At 40.6% G+C, this 10,151-nt stretch overlaps 1 protein-coding gene across 2 annotated transcripts in view; it reads right to left on the reverse strand.

Moving 5' to 3' along the window:
* CFAP46 (cilia and flagella associated protein 46) overlaps window positions 1–1,317 on the reverse strand; it is a 131,864-nt gene extending 130,547 nt beyond the window's left edge. For both annotated transcript variants that reach the window (XM_089510221.1, XM_089510220.1), the window contains exon 1: window positions 1,268–1,317. The gene's annotated coding sequence lies outside the window, so the exon portion shown is untranslated. The remainder of the gene's footprint in view (window positions 1–1,267) is intronic.
* Between the last annotated feature and the right edge of the window lie 8,834 nt (window positions 1,318–10,151).

Raw genomic sequence — 10,151 nt, forward strand, 5'->3', positions numbered from 1 at the left:
AAGCATTCCATAGCTTTCTGTGACCTATGCAGTCCAAAGCTTTGCTACAGTCAATGAAGCACATGCATATATATCTATATCTATATATCTATTGGAGTTCCCTGGTGCACTCTATTATCCGTTGTGTTTCTAATATGAGCCCCAGTACATCTTCCTTACCTGAATCCAGCATGCATCTTTGGATTTTTTGCTCCATATATGCATCTATGCTACAGAATTAATGGAGTTTGATACTGCTTTAACTGGGACTGCTTTAATCTGGGATTTGTAGATCCGTGAGATATTTAGCTTTCTCTGTCAGAGACCTCTGGTGCCTCACAAAACCACAAATCCCAGGCTTCCTTAGGACGGAGTCATGACAGTTAAAGTGGTCTCAAACTGCATTAATTCTGCGGTGTGGCAGCAGCCTTATTAGTCCACCACACAAACCACTATGCCACGCTGCCTCTCTTGATGTAATACTAACACTAATAACAGCCTCATTTGTTTACTTCTTACCCAACTGTCCCCATGGATCGAAGAGGGGAACAACAACACACCAACAGGGACAAAATGTTGGTTAAAGACACAACACCAGTTTAAAAGAACAAACAAGATATTACAGTACATGTCCTTAATGTAAATCATGTCTCTGCACAACAACTGGTTCCCATACATTGGTCCTCCAGGTGTTTTGGACTTCAACTCCCATAAGCCCCACCAAGCTTAGCCAACAGTCAGGAATTCTGGAAGCTGAAGTCCATGGAATCATAGAAGGGTTGGAAGAGACCCCAAGAAGGGCCCTGATCCAGTCCAACCCCATTCTGCCATGCAGGAACTCTCAATCAAAGCATCCCCATTGACAGATGGCCATCCAGCCTCTGGAGCTCCAAAGCTTGGCAACCATTGCAAAGAGCGTAGTGGTTTGAATGTTGGACGACAACTCTGGAGACCAGGGTATGGAGCACAAAAACCCACTGCGGTGACCTTTGGGCCAGTCACACTCTCTCAGCCTCAGAAGAACAAATCTTGCCAAGAAAACCCTATCATAGATTGGCCTTTGGGTCTCCATGAGTCAAAAATGACTTGGAGGCACACAAGAAGAAGAAGAAGAACAAAACAAAGCATCACAAAACATATCCTTGGGCTGCATCCACACTGAGAGCCCCACAACAAACTCCAACTCCCAGAATTCCATAGCCTTGAGCCAGGAAGACTTAAAGCGGGACCAAACCGGGTTATTTCCCCAGTGTGGATGCAGCCTCCCCTCTCCCTGCCAGGCGCCCACCCTTTCGCCGCCTTTGCAGCCCTCCTTTCCACCTAAAATGTCGGCAGGAGCTGCTCCCTCCTCACCTCCCCCCCCACGGTTCTTGCGCGTCACTCGGTATCCTAGCAACGCCTCCTCAACGAACAGCCACTGCCCCTCTCCATATTTCCCTCCTTCCCGCCCATTGCCCTACGGGTCCCTGTTGAAGGCATAATTCCCTTCGAAGCGAAAGGGACGCGCGAACGCGGGCTGAGAGAATAGAGTGAGTTCAGAGAGAGAGTTTATTGGCCCTCAGAAAAGAAGAAGTATATAATAGTATATAATAATAATAATAATAATAATAATAATACTTAATGACATATATATATATATATATGATATATAATAATATAATAAATATATATAATAGTTAATAATAATAGTTAATAATAGTATATAATAATGATATATATTAATATAATAATAAATACATATAATAATACTATAGAATAATATAATAATAATAATATGTATAACAAGAAATATACATAATACTATATAATAATATAGTATATATTAATAATATTTAACAATAATAAATATATAAGAGTATATAATATATATAATAGCATATAATAATAATACTATAGAATTATAAATATATATATTATACTTAATAATGATTATAATAATACTATAGAATAATAATAAATATATGTAATACTTAATAATATAATAATATAGTATATAATAATAATAAATACATATATAACAGCATATCATATATATAATAGTATATAATAATAATAAATATATATATATATAAAATGCTTAATAATAATAACTATATATATATAATACTATAGAATAATATTATATAATACTATAGAATAATAATAATAATAGTTGTTGTTGTTACTGATGTAGAGAGATTCGTGTAGCACTTTTGAGACTCAGGTCCAGAACACACTGTAGAAATAATCCACGTTGAGACCATTTTAACTGCCCTGGCTCAGTACTTGGGAATCCTGGGAATTGTAGTTTATTGTGGCTCCAGAGCTCTTTCTGACAGAGAAGGCTAAATGTCTCACAAAACTACAGTTCCCAGGATTCCCTAGCATTGAGTTAAAGCAGTCTCAAGCTGGATTATTTCTGCAGTGTGTTTCAGACCTTACTTCTTTCACTCAAAGGTGCTACAAAAGGTGCTTCTTTCACTCAAAGATGCTTTTTAGTCTCAAAGGTGCTACAAGATATCTCTACACACTGATTGTACAGACTTACATGGCTATATCTTTCATTATTATTATTATTATTATTATTATTTCCTACAACAATTAACGAACAAATAAACATCAGTTAAAACAAGCATCCACTTAAAAGGACAAGTAAAATGTGCACATATTAAAACAATGCACGTCTAGAATTCATCATTTAAAATTCACAATTTAAAAATCGTCTGGAATGGTCTCCATGCTGAGAGAGATGGCAGTGGTATAAAAGGAGGAGCCCTTGCTCCTTCTAATTCAGGCCTCATTTTACTGTGAAGCCATTTTTAAAACTTCCTACATGTTTTTTTCAAATGCTGACATCTGTCCCTCAGGGTTCTGTTTTGTCCACCATGCTGTTTAACATATACATGAAACCACTGGGAGAGGTTGTTCAGAGTTTCCAAGTGAGGCGCTATCAATATGCAGATGACACTCAGCTCAACTACTCCTTCCCACCCCAATCCAAGGAGGCTGTCATTAGTAATGTACTAATGACAAAACAAAACGAAAATGAAATTCTCACCCATTCTGAGGCTGCTTTTATAAATTCTCTCACAGAAGAATAGTTTCCCCCTAAGAGAATGATGATGTCAACTGAGAGGCTCATGGGTTATTAAATCATTATAGTAGCCAAGTTCCATATCACAGATGATCCACTTGGATAAACCTTCAGGACTGAAAGAATAAGAGAGATAGAGAGATTCTGATTTTATTTTGTTTTTAAGCACACTGTAATTCAGAAGGGGAGATGAAACAAACTAAAATGGCTATCTCTTTGAAAACTGTGTAATTCAAATAATTCAGTCGCTGCCCAAAGCATTCTTATCCTGCAGCATAAGATGGTGACATCTTATATTTCCTAAAATAAACATCTCAGTGAGCCATGTCTTACTAACAGTCACACACTAAATACATAACCATCAGCCTGAAAGAGTAATTTGTTTGCAAAAGCAGTGATCAAGAACTCGGTATGAATGAGAGAGCCACAATAGGGCAGTGCCAGCATTGACATGCACCTGTGCTTTGGGTGCTTTCTTTGTGATAAAGTTATTTGAGATGAAAGCAATGCCACCAGTGACTATGGCTTTGGGCTGAGTTCACTTGTAATTGCAAAAGACATCTGGATCATCATAGCTACCAACAGAGACAACAGCCACTGGGTAGGAATGGTCATCTTTTGAAACGTAAAGCTTTGGTCTGTCTAGTTTCCTTTCACAGCATATCAGCCAAGCATGCTTCAGAGATGGAGAATATTTCACAGAAGAGTTGTACTGAACAGAGACACTGTCAGAGATAAATTGGATGTTGTAGAGCTCATCTGACCTCGGTGACATCAATTCCAAAGGGATGCAAAATGAAATGTATGCCATTCTAGCCACACCACAGGCAACTGCTAGCTGGGGTTTATAGTGCTAAGATAACAATGTAAACAAGTTCAGAATAAATGCCTAAACAGAGGAGACCTGAAGACATTAATAGTATTATAGAAACTTAGAGCTGAAAGGGTCACAGGGACCATCTGGTCACGAACTCCCTGCCATTCAGGAACACAGAACTACAGCACTCCTGAGAAAGGCCCATCCAACTTCTGTTTAAAGATCTCCAAAGAAAGAGACTTCACCATTTCCACTCCAAATCAGTCAAGACTGTTGAGTAGTTCTTACATTAATAAGGTCCTTCCTAATGTTTAGATGGAATCTAATTTCTTGTAATTTGAATCCATTGGTTTGTGTTCCAGTCTCTGAAACAGAAAACAAGCTCATTCCAGCTTCTAAGTGATACCCCTTCAGATATTTAAAGATAGCCATCATGTCACTTCTTAGTTTTCTTTTCTCCCAAGGTAAATCTATCCAACTCCTAAGTTGTTCCTCATAATATTTGGTTTCCAGACTGTTGAACATTTCAGCCACCCTTCTCCAGGTATATTCCACCAGGTTACCTCCGTAACAACATTTATCTCTCACATTCAGAAAATATAGGAATTGATCAAAGACAGTACATTACGTACACAGATTGTTGGTTTGAGCACCACCAAACACTTTCCCTCCACTTCTGCTTCAGTGGCACTGTTTTGATTACAGCCTGGGTGGCACTCACCAATGAGTTTACTATTAGGAGTGCTGGTGAATCAGGTTCTAGTAGAATAATCAGCCCATGGGCTCAAATTGTGTTTAAATGCAGCAATGCCTTTGAAGGAAGGCTTGTAGGAAAATATAACATTGGAATGACAACACTATTACTTTCCAGTATATCAGCTTTGGACAATTAAGTTTAAGTTGACTCTTCAGAAAGAAAACATGCAGGGTTAGCTGTGTTGGTCGTTTAGTATATTCAAACAAAAATCCACCAAACAGTGATACCTTTATTAGCTAACCAAAATGCACAATATACTTGTTGCAAGCTTTTGAAGTTCACTGGCTTCTTCATCAGGCAAGATGTTATATACCAAACAGGAGAAAAACTAAAGATGTTAGTAAGATACTTGCATTTTGTTGTTTCCATCCTTAGTAAAGGGTATGGGGAGGGTATCTTTAGCAGGCTGGCCCCTCATCCTCTGGCCCTGTGGCAATTGGGAGATTTTCAAGTCCAGGAAATTTAAAGTCCATTTGCATGGACTTTTTTTTCAAAAAGAAAGACTACAGAGATAATTTAAAATCAATCAACTTAGTGAAAAATGCAGCCCTCGTATACCATTACCCCTCCCTCCTGGGATTGACAGTGTGTTCCTATTGGCAGCCCCCTAAAAAACCCTGGCTTTTGAAAAGATATGGAAAATGCCTTGGTTTCCAAAGCACCGGGTTAAGGGGGATTTGTGCTCCCCCCCAAAAAAAACAGGTTGGGAAAAATTGGCACAAGTATGAACCCCCTTTTAAACCAGTTTCCAAACTGGTTTATAATATAGTGTGAATGCACCTTAGGAGTCTTAGTCGCCCACAAGTTGAACATGAGTCAACAGTGTGATATGGCAGCTAAAAAGGTCAGTGTGATTCTAGGCTGCATCAATAGAGATATAGTATCTGGGTCAAGGGAAGTAATAATACCACTCTATTCTGCTTTGGTCAGACCTTACCTGGAATACTGTGTCCAGTTCTGGTCACAATTCAAGAAGGATGTTGACAAAATGGAGCAAGTCCAGAGGCGGGCGACCAATATGGTGAAAAGTCTGGAAACCATGCCTTATGAGGAACAGATTAGGGAGCTAGGTATGTTTAGCCTGCAGAAGAGAATGTTATGGGGTGAAATGATAGCCATGTTTAAATATTTGAAAGGGTGTCATATGGAGGATGGAACAAGTTAATTTTCTGCTTCTCCAGAGACTAGGGCCCGACACAGACGAGCAAAAAGAGCTGTCCTGGGACTGATTCTAGGGCTTGGGAGAGCAGAGCATCCCCACTCTCCCAAGCCCTCCCGAGCATCGGCTGTGCCATCATGGCTTGCCCCGTCTACACGGGGGCTGCCATGATGACATACATGCGGTACCACATCCAAACAGGGTGGTGCCGTGCAGACGCCATCAGAGCATGCCCTAAAAAGAACCCGCCGGGAGCGGGTTCTTTTTAGGGCTCCCAGAGGCTGCGCTATTTGATTGCTGTGGCCTCCGTCAGGAGCAGAAAGGGGCAGCTGCAGACCTCCCTTTGAGGGCTGTCTGTACAGCCCCTAGGACATGGAGCAATGGATTCAAGCAACAAGAAGAGATTCCACCTAAACATTAAGAAGAAAGAGCTGTTTGAGATTGGGACATGCTGCCTCAGAGTGTAGTGGGGTCTTCTTTAGAAGTCTTTCAACAGAGGTTGGATGACCATCTGTTGGACCTGGGAGTGCTTTGATTGTGTCTTCCTGCATGGCATAGCTTTGGACTGGATGGCTCTTGTGGACTCTTCCAACTCTATGATTCTATGATAAAAGGAGACATTCTTTTCCTAGCTTTACCACAAGTAAGTAACAAGAAAAAAGTTACTTTGTAACTCAACATTAATTAGGTCAGGAGAGCAGAAGGTAATTTGTTACAAGTGACTAAAAAATTCCAGGCTTTATGCAATAAAATATATTGGGCTGATACTACAGTCCCTTACCTTGGAATAAATCCCACTGAACACAATAGAATTCAGAAGATTTCTACTGGGCTGTGCACACATGACAGCTTAAACCCAAGTTATCCACACTTGGTGGGTTAGACCTTGGTGCCTGCATGACATGTTTCTTGGTTATGTTTTCAAAGTAATTTCCTTTACATTTATTTAGAAAAATACTAATTGTTTAAGACTTCAGTCCTTTTCAGATGTGCATGGAAGTAAGTGCCATTTAATTCAGTCTATAGACTACTTTTGTAAAAAAAACACAAAAAAAAAACCAACCTTTGATCTTGTATTACTATTCTTTAAAAAAAATTACATCCATCAAAAACAAAATATAATTTGCATTCAACATTTGTTTTGCTATGCTCTGTTAGTACTAGCTGAAATCCTGAAAGATCTCCTTTACATTTTTCTTCTATTACCCATGGCTGATTGTACATTACAAAGAGAATTACAGATTACAGGTTGTTTCATGGGTCCTGAGCAATGAATATTCATCAATCAATCAATCAATCAATCAATCACATCATGTGTGATTTGACTGATGCCCCATACAAAATAGCCTGATATAGCATGTACAGAGAATATAATCTAGACAAGAAATGTCAGACTGCGCATTTACCTTTTTGTTTGTTTGTTTTATTGGATTTTTAGATCTCCTGATAATCACAGTTGAATAAAATACAGACTGTGTCACAATGGGGTTGTTCCCACTTAAGATTTGAAACGATTTAAAATACAACGTTTTTAATAAAATCGATTCAAAATAACACTGTTCTTATCCCGCTATCCAAATCGCTTTGTTCATCGTTCCCATCTGGTTATTTAAATCGAAGTTTTTACCTGCAAGCGTTCCTACTTGGCATGAAATCGGTGTTTAAATAAAGCGATTCTTCTCCTCCATACCTTATTTGGAGCTGTCAATCAATAGTACGTCAGAATGACGTAACGTTAATCCGGAATATTTGGAAGCGATTTATCTTTTGGCATCGTTTCCATTTCATTGACTGTTTGTGAATTTAGCGAATTTAGGAAACCCAAGCTCTTTCCAGAGGTACTATGGGATAGGTTTTCCATGACAGCATCCCCTCTTCATGTCTCCCAAAAGACAGCCAGGGAGAATCCCTTCAGAGAGCACAGAGATCAATGGGGGAGGCTTCTGGCAAAGCGAATTTAAGAAACCCAAGCTCTTTCCAGAGGAACTATGGGATAGGTTTTGCATGACAGCATCCCCTCTTCATGTCTCCCAAGACAGCCAGGGAGAATCCCTTCAGAGAGCCCAGAGATCAATGAAGGAGGCTGCTGGAAAAGCAGGGAGGGAGCACTCTTCCCAAAGATTCTCTTTCCAGGGTTGGAGGAGAAGGCAGATTCCATTTGAGAAATGGAGGGAGAAAGGCTCTATCCCCCCCCCCCCCATTGATCAGAGCCCTTCCTTGCCTGGGCGAGATCAGATGCCTCCTCGCGAGGAGCCTTCCCTTCCCTGTCTGGGCGAGATCAGAGCCCAAGCGGGCAGGGAATGCCTCTTCGAGAGGAGCCTTCCCTTCCTGCCTCTCCTCCATTAGAAATGGGCTCTCCCCACACAGAGGGGAGGTTGCAATCCACCGGCAGATGCAGGCGCTTGAGCAGCTGGGACTTCAGGCGCTTAAAGCGCTGAAGAGATTAAGCGCCTGTAAACCATTAAAATAAAAAATAAAAATAATCCTTATCTCTTATTGAAAGACCACAGCGGACAAAGGGGTGAGGGAAGCAAAAATGGCCACAGCCACGACGGATGGGGACAGAAAGGGCAACTCCCCCAAGGCCAGCCCCATCGCAGTCCGCTCCTCCCATCCATCTAACACGATTCAAAGGCTGTCGTTCCTATTTAAATACTCCGGTTCCTAACTCGAATCAAGGGGAAAACGTAGGTCGGACCCTAGTGTTTTTTTAACACGCGTTAAATGAGGAAAATTCGATTTAAATTTTTATCCCGCTCTACGATTCGATTTGTAGTGGGGACGATTGCGGGTTGCTCTAGAACCGTTCTAGGTTTAAATCGGATCCTAACAGGAATGCCACTCCTTGGATTCGATTCAGAACACGGGGTTTCACCTAGTGGGAACAACCCCAATGACTGGACATTACAAGAGCAAAGTAAAACCAGTAGCAAAGAGATAAAACACTTCAGCAGATAAAACCCAAGTATACCAATAAAAAAGCAGAATGTTACAAGTAGCAGAGTTATTTTGCATCTGGTGCCCTGTGAGAAAGCTGAGTTGTAAGGATTGTTAAGGGACAGGATTGTAAGTGAAAGTAAACTGTAAGTCTAGAGATCAAGCTTTGCAATACAGCTGGAAGGACAGAAAATGCTATTTTGTCAAGAGTAGAACCCAAGAAAAGTTTTTTTTTTAAAAAGCTGGAGGACTGGGGAGGGGACATAATATGCCTTTTCACTAAGTAATATTTTCCAAAGTGAGGTTCCTAACCTTTAGGGCAGGAGTAGACAATATGTCACTTTCCAGGAATTGCTGATCTGTAACTTCTAGCAGCCCTAGCTACTTGGGCGGGTTATAGACCGCCGAAAAGCAGCGGTCTGGCTCCGCCACCGCTTGCAGCGTCTGGGAGCCACAGCTTCTAAACCGCGGGACTCCCGGACGCTGTGAGGAAGGAGCGTGGAAATTGCACTCCTTCCTGGGCCCCGGAAGTGGCGCCGCAAAGCGCAAGGCATGCTTTCACGGTGTCACATCTGGATGCTAGGCGTCCAAGACTTCAAAATGGCGGCGGCCATGTGGAACGGCTGCCACCATTTGTTACAGACAGAGTCCGTAACAGGAGTAGGGGCGTCTAGAAGAGACGCCCCTTTTTTAAACTGGAACGTCCTAAGGACGTCCCAAATGGCGGTCTGTAACCCGCCATAGTTAATGGAGAAGGATACACTTCAAATTATGTTCCAACAACATCTTAAGGGCCACACATTGCCCATGCTTGCCTTAATGGTTGCATAGAAGGAAGAATTTTATCAGATGAAGCTGCTGTTATCAGTATCGTAATTCAGCAATACAGCCAAAAAGCTGGAAGGTCTAATCAAATTTACCTTTAAAAAAAAACTGAAATAAAACACCCAGCGGAGTTTAAAGTAGTTATGTGACAATAAGAACTGAAATAGGGAAACAGCGTATTGACTGGATTCCATCAACATCTCCTTTCTAATGAAGAATCTTGAAGTTCAATTGCTGATTTGGTGTCTTTACTTATACTATTTATATTAATATTCCCTGGACATCTTGCCATTCGTCAAGTTTATGGATCTCAGCATTATAAAATAGTCAGATCACATTACTGTTGTTTAAAAAAGCATTAGAAAATGTGTGCTTGCAGGAATCTCTCAGTATAACATAAAAGATATGCTGTTGCTTATGTTCCATCTGCTATAGGTTCTTCTAATCCCATGCTTGGCATTACAGGTCTTTCAAAGGCGGGGGGGGAAACCCCATTTAAAGCAAATGTAATTAGCATTAATTACTTACGTTTAGGCTAACTTTCCTTGTGCACTACAGAAATCTATATCTAACCAAGTAAGAATCTTATTTAATTCTTGCATTG

Source organism: Sceloporus occidentalis, unplaced genomic scaffold (assembly GCF_023333645.1).
Source record: "Sceloporus occidentalis isolate IW3139 unplaced genomic scaffold, rSceOcc1.0.p SCAF_2, whole genome shotgun sequence".
Taxonomy (NCBI): domain Eukaryota; kingdom Metazoa; phylum Chordata; class Lepidosauria; order Squamata; family Phrynosomatidae; genus Sceloporus; species Sceloporus occidentalis.